Genomic DNA, 8925 nt, shown 5'->3' with positions numbered 1-8925 from the left:
GCACTTTGAAGACCCCGGTCTGTTTGTGAGATTAATATGATTCTGGGCTAATTTCCTGGGAGGGGTCCCGTCATTGTCGCACCCAACGATCCTGCCCCTACTGTATAGTAGTGTACACACACACACACACACACACACACACACACGTTCTTAGACGGCACACACAGGCAGTCCAGTGCATGCACAAGTGGAAATATACACACACTTGCACCTTTTTGCAACCCGCAGCCGCTGTGTCTTTCATTGCGCGTTGCCATGTTAACTGAAAGCACACTCAGCTCCTTGGCAGTTGTCACCTTCTCTGTATGTTAAAAAGGTGTAAAAGTCCCCACAGAAAAAGCTCAGCAACCTTGTTTCCTGTTACACTGACTGCAGCCAAAGTTTCTCCACGCTCCCCACTGTCAATCGTAAGTTGGAATTTATTTTTAATATCGTCCTGTTTATCATAAAGATGCAATATTTTCTAAGGTTAATTTCTCAGAGATTCAATGTGCTCGAATTCATCTAAATTTCAAATGACATTCCAGTGGAGATAATCTGTTTTGTTTTGCAGACTCTTTGCTTCTCTGTCTCTTTATCTTGACAGGCAGGGAGGCTGCATTGGATTTACAGCAGAGATTGAGGTTTTGTTGACTCTGACACATTCCTGTGGCCCTGGACGTACTGTATGAGTGAGCAGGGCCCGGGCCCTTGCCCGGTGGGCTGGGGTCTCTTTCCAGTCGCTCCTGTGCACTCATGGGTAGTGGCTTCCTGCCATGTTTCCTGTCAAAAAGGGCGTTCAGGGCAGCGGTTACAGCCCTGTGGGAGGAATGTGAAAGATGCCAAGTAAGTTGGCTACAGACCCGGGCTAACAAGTATTTACACAGTGTCATTTTTATGGGTTGTTTTTCACTAGAGATGTGCACAACCTGTGGGAAAATGTAGTGAATGTCAGAAAAGTAGTAAAGGTGTATCTGTGCAAACAAATAGTTATTTATTAGGTAGTACTATTACTGTATTTATTAGGTAGTACTATTAATGTAGCATTGTGCATTTAGAAATACAGTACGACTTTCTGGGAAACACACCACTTAATGATGGTTATCGTGTCTCATCAGGAACGATTGTGAGTCTGTCATTTTTTACCAAATATAAATAGTCTCATATTTAAGGCATTATAATTTAAAGCTACTACTTTAATTTTGTGCTGATTTTGGCGGTCCTTGTGGACAAAAGCGGTAGTGTTTCCAAAGACCAAATTCCCTTTACAAAACCTCCCATCTCACTGCAGCAGGTTCTGACAGTCTGACCACGCAGTCCTGGTTCTGGTTCCCCTGTTCCTCCCTTCCCTCCAGCTGGCCAAACAATACAGAATGTAATTGCATCCTCCCATGGAAGGATAAACTTAGTGTTCAGGGATCTCCCCCGAATCCCTGGTTAAGAAGACTCGAGAGTCTGAAACGAACTGGGAAATAGAAAAATAAAAACAAACTGAAAACTTTGTGTGGATAGCCTTCTGTATACACTGATTAAACTGACTTGAGGCCGGTAGCACAGGAAGTGAGGGAAGTGGTGTGTTTGTGCAGAGAAAGAGGTCAGTGCTCACAATGGAGCCTGGCTCCAACGTTGTCTAGAAGGGAAGCATTGTAAATCATCTACATGGGTTAAAACTTAATTTTCACTTAAATGTATTCACAATGAAAATTGAATAAAAAAAGAGTGAATGCTGATTTTAACCATCTGGTGGGATTGCTCTGGACTCACATCAGCACAAATGCCAATTACAGCGCATTGAACAAAATGTCCATTGTGTTTGTAATGCAGTTATGATGATTGGCTGACGATCTTTGCCTTTTACATTACTGTCCCTCTGGCTGCCATGCTCTCAGCTGTGTTGCCTCTCATAGTTGCAGGTGATTTGTACCAGGGGGATTCAGAGTGGCCATGTACTGCATTTGGTTATGGAGGAAATGAGGCTGTAAAATTCCCCTTACGTGATGTTCACCTATTTCAGTCAGGCATTTCCTGCAACAGGCCGCTGACCTTTCTGTTTGACACAATGGGCTGAACTGCACATTGCATTAGTACAACAGGGAATCAGAGCACCTCAGAAGGACAAGAAGTTCAACTTTAAAAAGGTGGACAATGAGAGATAAGCGGCTTTGGGTGGAATTCAAGCTAAAAGTAGCAGAACAAGGTGGAGATCTAATGATCGTTTTGCGTCTGGTGTCCTGTTTTACGAATATATTTTGTGGCTTTAGAAAGTACTTTGTATGGGCAATGGCAGTACTTAACAATAACGTGAAACTTTTAGTTTGGTTAAGACAACAAAACTACTTGGTTAAGGTTAGAAAAAAACAAGCGTAACGCTTTATGTGACGTAACACGTAACGAATTATATAGAAATTCAGAATACGGACCTAGATGGCTGGATAGTAAATAACTTGCTAATAGAGCTTTAGATGATCTGGTATCTAAGAGTTCACATTTAATTCTCCTATTTTGTTGCATTGTTGCAGTGGTGTTCATTTGTATTAGGTTATTTTGTATAACTCCTCTTTTGTTTATTTTGTATTTAACTAATTTAAGTGGCTTTGGGGCAGACACGGTCTCCATAAGGATTTGGGTGGGTAACTGCTCTAATGGAAGTGCAAAGAAGCGTGTAAGACTGCAACTTCAGCTTCCTGGTCTCAACTCTGAGTTGTCAAGGTTTAGGTCCACTAATTAACTCGGTGAGATTTCTAGATATGAGATCCGCTATCTGTCCATCAAACGTGGGATGATGAATTTCATTTTTATAGCCCAATATCAGAAAACACAAATTTGCCTAAGAGGGTTTTACAATCTGTACAGCCAACAACATCCTCTGTCCTCCGTCTTTAAAAACATCATTGCAGTGATATCACAGTACCACTCACACTGTTTACAGGAGAGGTGATGTCAAAGAAAATAAAGACACCAAAGCGATCAAAGATTATGGAATGGATGTCATAGAGGGGGAAAAAGACGAGTCAGAAGGCCATGGTGAATAAAAGGTTAGCAGGACCATTCAAGTCAAAAATACTTTACATTTGCAAAGGGACAATTTAAGGTCTAAATGTCATGATCGTGAAAAAAGTTTTAAAACTTTTGACCATGACACATGGCAAAAATCATTTTTGTCTTCCTGTAAACTCTCTGCAGGAATGTAGCTTTTTCTTTTTTCAAAATGCAGTGATGTCCTCGGTGTTTCCATTAGCTCTGACCGTCACATTATCTCTCTCTCTCTGGGGAGAGGCGGTATGTCGTAAACATCACCCCCTGCAGGACCGATGACATCACTGTCTTATCTGTGCGTCCCCTCCCTTGGACTTCAGTCAAAGCCTCAGGTCTTAATTACTACTTTGCCGAAACCATTTCACAGAGCAGATGAACGCCCCCCTGCAGACAGTAAACAAACAAGTGGCTACTTTCATGATGCATCATCACAAAAGTTGATTGCTTCACAAATGGGTTGCTGCCAACAGTAAACAGCAATTATTGCACCCAAAACTTTTTTTTTTAATCTCTTTGATATATATAATTCAAGCTATTTCACCACAAAAGCTTTATTTCTATTAATGTGCCTATAAATATCAGTCTCAGTGTGCTTTGAGTACTTTATCATTGATTTGATATCATTTTAGAATCATCAAGCCACAAAAGTGTCAGAGATTAGAGAAGTTGGATAAACAGATCCGGAAAAGTGAGAAAAACCATCTATGGTTTACAAAGCCAACTGTCAAGGAGATGTAAACACTTCCTCAGCCGTTCTGTCCAGAACACAAAGGAGGAACGTAGACATTGGACTGACGATGCCAAACCCCCTCGACGGTAGAACAATAGGAGCCAGCTGCCTGCTGCTGAACAATAGGTTGAAAGCATAACCCTTTGCTGTTGCCTTTGCTGTCTCCTTAAAGCCCTCTGAAACCTGTTTGTCACAATGAGCGAGAGAAGATTTAAAGGTGGAACGTGGTCGCCCTCTCTGATAAGGTGACAAGTAAACAGATTAATACTAAGGAACTTTCTAGCAGAGAAAGCCTTTCGTACAGAGAAGTTTGTGTTATTTTTACCTCTGTGCGTTTGGCCATAAGCATCATGTGATGCCTTGGAAATATGTCTGTTACCTTCAATATATCATACAGAGGTGATTTTGTGACTTGAAGTGTAGTCACATGTTCACTATTTTGATCAAATACCTGCGTTATAGAGTTTATAGATTAATTTGTTGATTTCAAAGAGGCCACACCTACTGAAACTTGGCAACCTATGATAGAGTCAAACGAATGCAATTGATGCATTTCCTTCCTCATGAAAATAATGTGCAGAGTGGAATTTTGGGGTATTTAGAACCATCATTGCTACGTCCATATTTGCAAACTACCCTCCCTGGCACATTGCTACTTTTCTTGGTGTGATATCGCCACCGACTGTCAATAAGTGGAATGAGGTGAAAACGTCCAACGCCTTATGTATCCGCATGTGCATCCTTCTGTGTTTGAGATAAGACGGTAACCCACTCTCTCAGAAATATTACTCTATAGCACTACTTGTGGTCAAAAACATAATATACAACACTTGAGATATCTTGCTAACTAATACGATAAATAGCATTAAAAGCAATTGTAGAGAAATAATTTTATTGTATCTTTATTTAACCACAACCCAAAATAAGTTAAGATCTGACAAATCTGTACAGTGACAAACCTTAACTTGATCAAAACTGTTTAATATTAATGTGATTAAACAATCCACTTTCTGCTGCTCTGAGTCCGTAGAGGAACATGATTTCTTACCAGTAATCCTAAAAATCAGACCTGGTGCTGCTTTTCTAAAATGCCTTGAGACTTTAGCCAAATTCCAAAAATATGAGAGAGTTCTACATGCTTTCCAGTTCAACTAACTCACATTTGCACTTTGCCTGTGAAACCAAATTTCTAATGAGATTGTCCACCACATGTGTGTTTTCACCTCTCCCTCTCACATTGTCTTTGCTCTGCTTTATTTGGCCGGAGTGCTGCGCTTTGGGATGTGATGTCAGGACAGACGTAGGCAGCACCTGTCGATTTACGCACAAAGGCAGGGAGCGAGCTGACCCCTACCAGCCCTTATGTGGATGCATCTGGATGCTGCTGCTGCCCCACACACACTGTATGTGACCGCTGTGGCAGCGTGGAGCACCTCTCTGCAGCGTAAGCCATATTAAAGTGAGGTATCTGCAGTCCTCCTTCAGTCCATTTTGCACACTCAAACACTGCAGACACTCCCTCAGCAATCAGAGGAAGCTGGTAGCAGAGGTGCTATGATTCCAACAGGAAACACCCTCCATTGTTCTTCCCTGGTAGCCAACCCACACCCACAGTCTGCCCTCACGTTAAAATGTCATTTTTACACCAGCTTTCATTGCTGGGACAGGCTTGTGTTTCAATATAGCCCTTGTTACATTCCAGTTCAGGCATTTAGCTGACAGTATAAAACACAGACCTGCTTTCCTCTGGTTGCAAAAAGAAGTCCGATTGTATAGAAGTCTATGAGAAAATGACTCTACTTCTCACCTGATGTATTACCTCAGTAAACATTGTAAACATGAGTTTATGGTCTCAATCTGTAGCTTCAAGTCTTCTTCAATACAGCATGATGTTCATTTAGTAAATTAGGGCGGGGCTACCTTGTGATTGGCTACCAGAGCCGTATATACGCCATCTCTACGTCACTCCTTCGTAGTCTAAATATGATCGCTTCTTTTCAATGGTCGCCAAAAACCATATGGCGACAGTCAAAATCCAAGATGGCGATGGCCAAAAATGCTGAACTTGATTTCAAAACGGCAGTCCATATAGTGAACGTAGCATTACGGGATATGTAAAATACATAATTTTTATCATAAAACAAACCAACATCACTCCAAGTCTCCCCTTTATAAATTAATTGACATAAACTAGGTCCCCCTTATGTAAAAACTTAAACTGAATTGAATTTACTAAATAGAAATATAGTTGTGTGTCACAATGTCACAGTAATCTCATTTGCTTTCCTCATCTTTAGGCTAAAAAAAGAAAACAGTAATCTACATATTGAACACATTCTCCAGGGGTTTGGCCAATCAAGCCGTTTGTTTCAACACATTGAGATTGCGAGAGACAGAGTGCCCACGCTAGGCATCTTTTTCCACACTACAAAGATCCTCTACAGTACACGTTTACAGTAAGTGGGTGAGTGTGCTTAATGTAAATTCAGCTTGTGTAACATCTTAAATCGACTGTAGGCAGCAGTAGATTTAAAGACGTAGACATGACGTAAATGTTGCAGTTTTCTCTCAATGATTTAAAGTTGTCAAGCTTAAAAAAAATCATTTTACAGTATTGTAAATATTCTGTATCTTGCTCCAGCTTTTTATCGAGTATGGAATATTCAGAACAAAGACTTGTTTTTTTGGTAGCACCAATCAAACATATGGAAATATTGTATGTGCTTTTGCATCATTTTATTGCACTTCCCCATATTTCAATCAGAAAAGTTTGGCATCATTGGAAGTTTTGGGATCTTTTTGGCATGAGTTTGTGATGGCGTCAGTGATTCTTTTTTTTAATCACTTGCAGTGAAATATAAAAATGAAGTATACAAAGGGTTAAAATTCTGGAGAAGTGGGATGAATTTGACTAAGGGACGTTAATCTCAAAATGCTCTCCTCTCCCTCACTAACTCGATCAACACTTCAAACCCAAATCCAACTAAAGAAGAGCTTTCAGTGTTAGTGTTGAGGTTGCAGTTGCCCCTTAGCTGACTTGGTTACATGAAAATAATGGGTACATCACAAAGTCACAGACTCTTCAGTCCTCAATCTTCAATCCTTTGACTTCTGCAAGTGCAATCAAACATGAGCAGTGGTCATGGGTCTCTTTTGTACCCTTATCACTGATCGGCTCATCAGCCACACCTGGAGTGCCCATTGGAGTTAAGTTACCTCCACACTCGGTTAATTAAAGCTGCAGGTTGACTGAATCAGCAGAAAATGAGGAGGTGGAGCAAAGAGAAAAGAGGGAAAACCAGTGGAGGCACAGACAGAAAAACATACAACATGCTTTTGTCTTTTAAAACTGTTAAACCTTCATTCTACATTCCCCACAGCTAAACCATGATTCATCAAACAGCATGCGGTTAATGCCTTAAAATTGTCGCTTGTCTGTTTTTTGTGTGTGCAGACATTTCTTGAAAGAGATTAAAGAGCTGCATGTTTGGTTCTGGTGGACATGATCGCTGCGGGTTGTAAGATGGCAATAATCATAAAAGACATAACGAAATGACTCACTTCAAAACAAACTTTGGGTGGAACTGTCAAAAATGTAAATCCTTCTGTTTGTATGTTAGAACGAAGTGTTTGTTTTTCTGATGCATAAAAGAGAAATAAACTGGGAGTTTATAGGAACTTTATAGGGCCGTCCTCGACCAAAGAAATTCGACTCATACCATTTTTCGACTAATCAATTAATTAAAAAATCTGTAAAACTAAGTTTCTCTACGAACAACACACAAAAGCACAACATTAAATCTTGTGTTTACCAGAGATGCGTTCATACATTTCTTGGAACCGACCAAGAGGGGGCAGTCCTTGAACTTTAACCCTTTCACAGTGGGTTTACAGTTCATCAAGGTAAAGTATAACCGATTTTGTCGCATAAAAAGGTCTTTTTCAGCGTTCAGTTGTACTTAGCTCCTCCCTCTTGTGTCACTTATGGTCGCAAGAAACCAAGATGGCGTCAGCCAATATACCAAACTGGAGGCTTCAAAATGGCAGTCCACAAACAAATGGGTGAGGTCACAGTGCCAACATCTTTTATATACACATTTATTCCAACTTTACTTCCGGTCTGACACTGTATTAACAAAACACTGCAAGAGGAAATACAAAGGGGTTCCATTTCGGATCTGATCAGACAAAGCACGTTTTGCCGGGGGAAAGCGTGATGCGCACCGCACTGTGTTTTGCTTTTGCAGCATGCAAAGCCCTCAACTCTCATTGAAAACCAATTCAAAAAGCTGCTCCAGGCTACTTAAAGACTCTCTGATTGGGGCCTTAGAATGTTTTTGTTGTCAAGTTTGAAAAGGCCTATAGTGTTCAACAGGTGACATCGCACCCACAGGCGTGATTAGATATAACTACTCCTGACCCCTGGGTCATAGTCCCATGGTTACAGGTTAACTGAAATATAACTAAGCCTTGAGGCCATTTAATTTTCTTTTGTTCCTCGAGAGGACTTCCAAACTTTCCAACATCTCTGGAATGCAGAGATGTTTTCCCAAATATTAGCAAGCACATCCCCAACATGGCTGAAGACCCTTCCTGGTGCCAGAGCAGGTTGTGTGATAGTTTTGTCTACAGACGTCTCTGTTCCTATAATCTCAGCGAGGCTGGAGACTATCTGGTATCTGGTTCAAGGCTGCCGTGTCTATAGGGGTGACAAGGGAGGTCTTGTTTTGACACCGTGGGACAGCTCGCTTTGTTCTTACTTATCTCTCCCTTCTGCAACTAACCCCCTACATAGTGTTTCCCTGTGATGTCTGGGTGTAAGATAGCAGACTTTAAAACACACACCATGCTCATCTGAGGGCCTTCCCTTGGGTAGTGCCTTGTAAAAATATGCTATTTAGTGTTTGTACTTGTTCATCACCTCTAAGCCTCTTGGGGGTTAGTGATTAAAGTGTCACCAATACAGGAAAAAAAAGACAAGATCCAACGGGAGGAGGAGGAAAAGGAGGAACATGTCCAAAGACACCAAGATATTGTGACTCTTTTGAATGTGCATTACTGTGCAAATAAAACAACATCCCAATGCTAGTGTTTGTACAGACAATGTCACTGTTTGTAAGAAAAAAACTGTCTCTAACCAGCTTTTTGCTAACTCCCATGTTTGCTAGCAGGCTGCCATC

Source organism: Anarhichas minor, unplaced genomic scaffold, assembly GCF_050575085.1.
Source record: "Anarhichas minor isolate MPS153535 unplaced genomic scaffold, ASM5057508v1 ptg000011l, whole genome shotgun sequence".
Classification (NCBI taxonomy): domain Eukaryota; kingdom Metazoa; phylum Chordata; class Actinopteri; order Perciformes; family Anarhichadidae; genus Anarhichas; species Anarhichas minor.
This window is presented reverse-complemented; position numbering follows the sequence as displayed.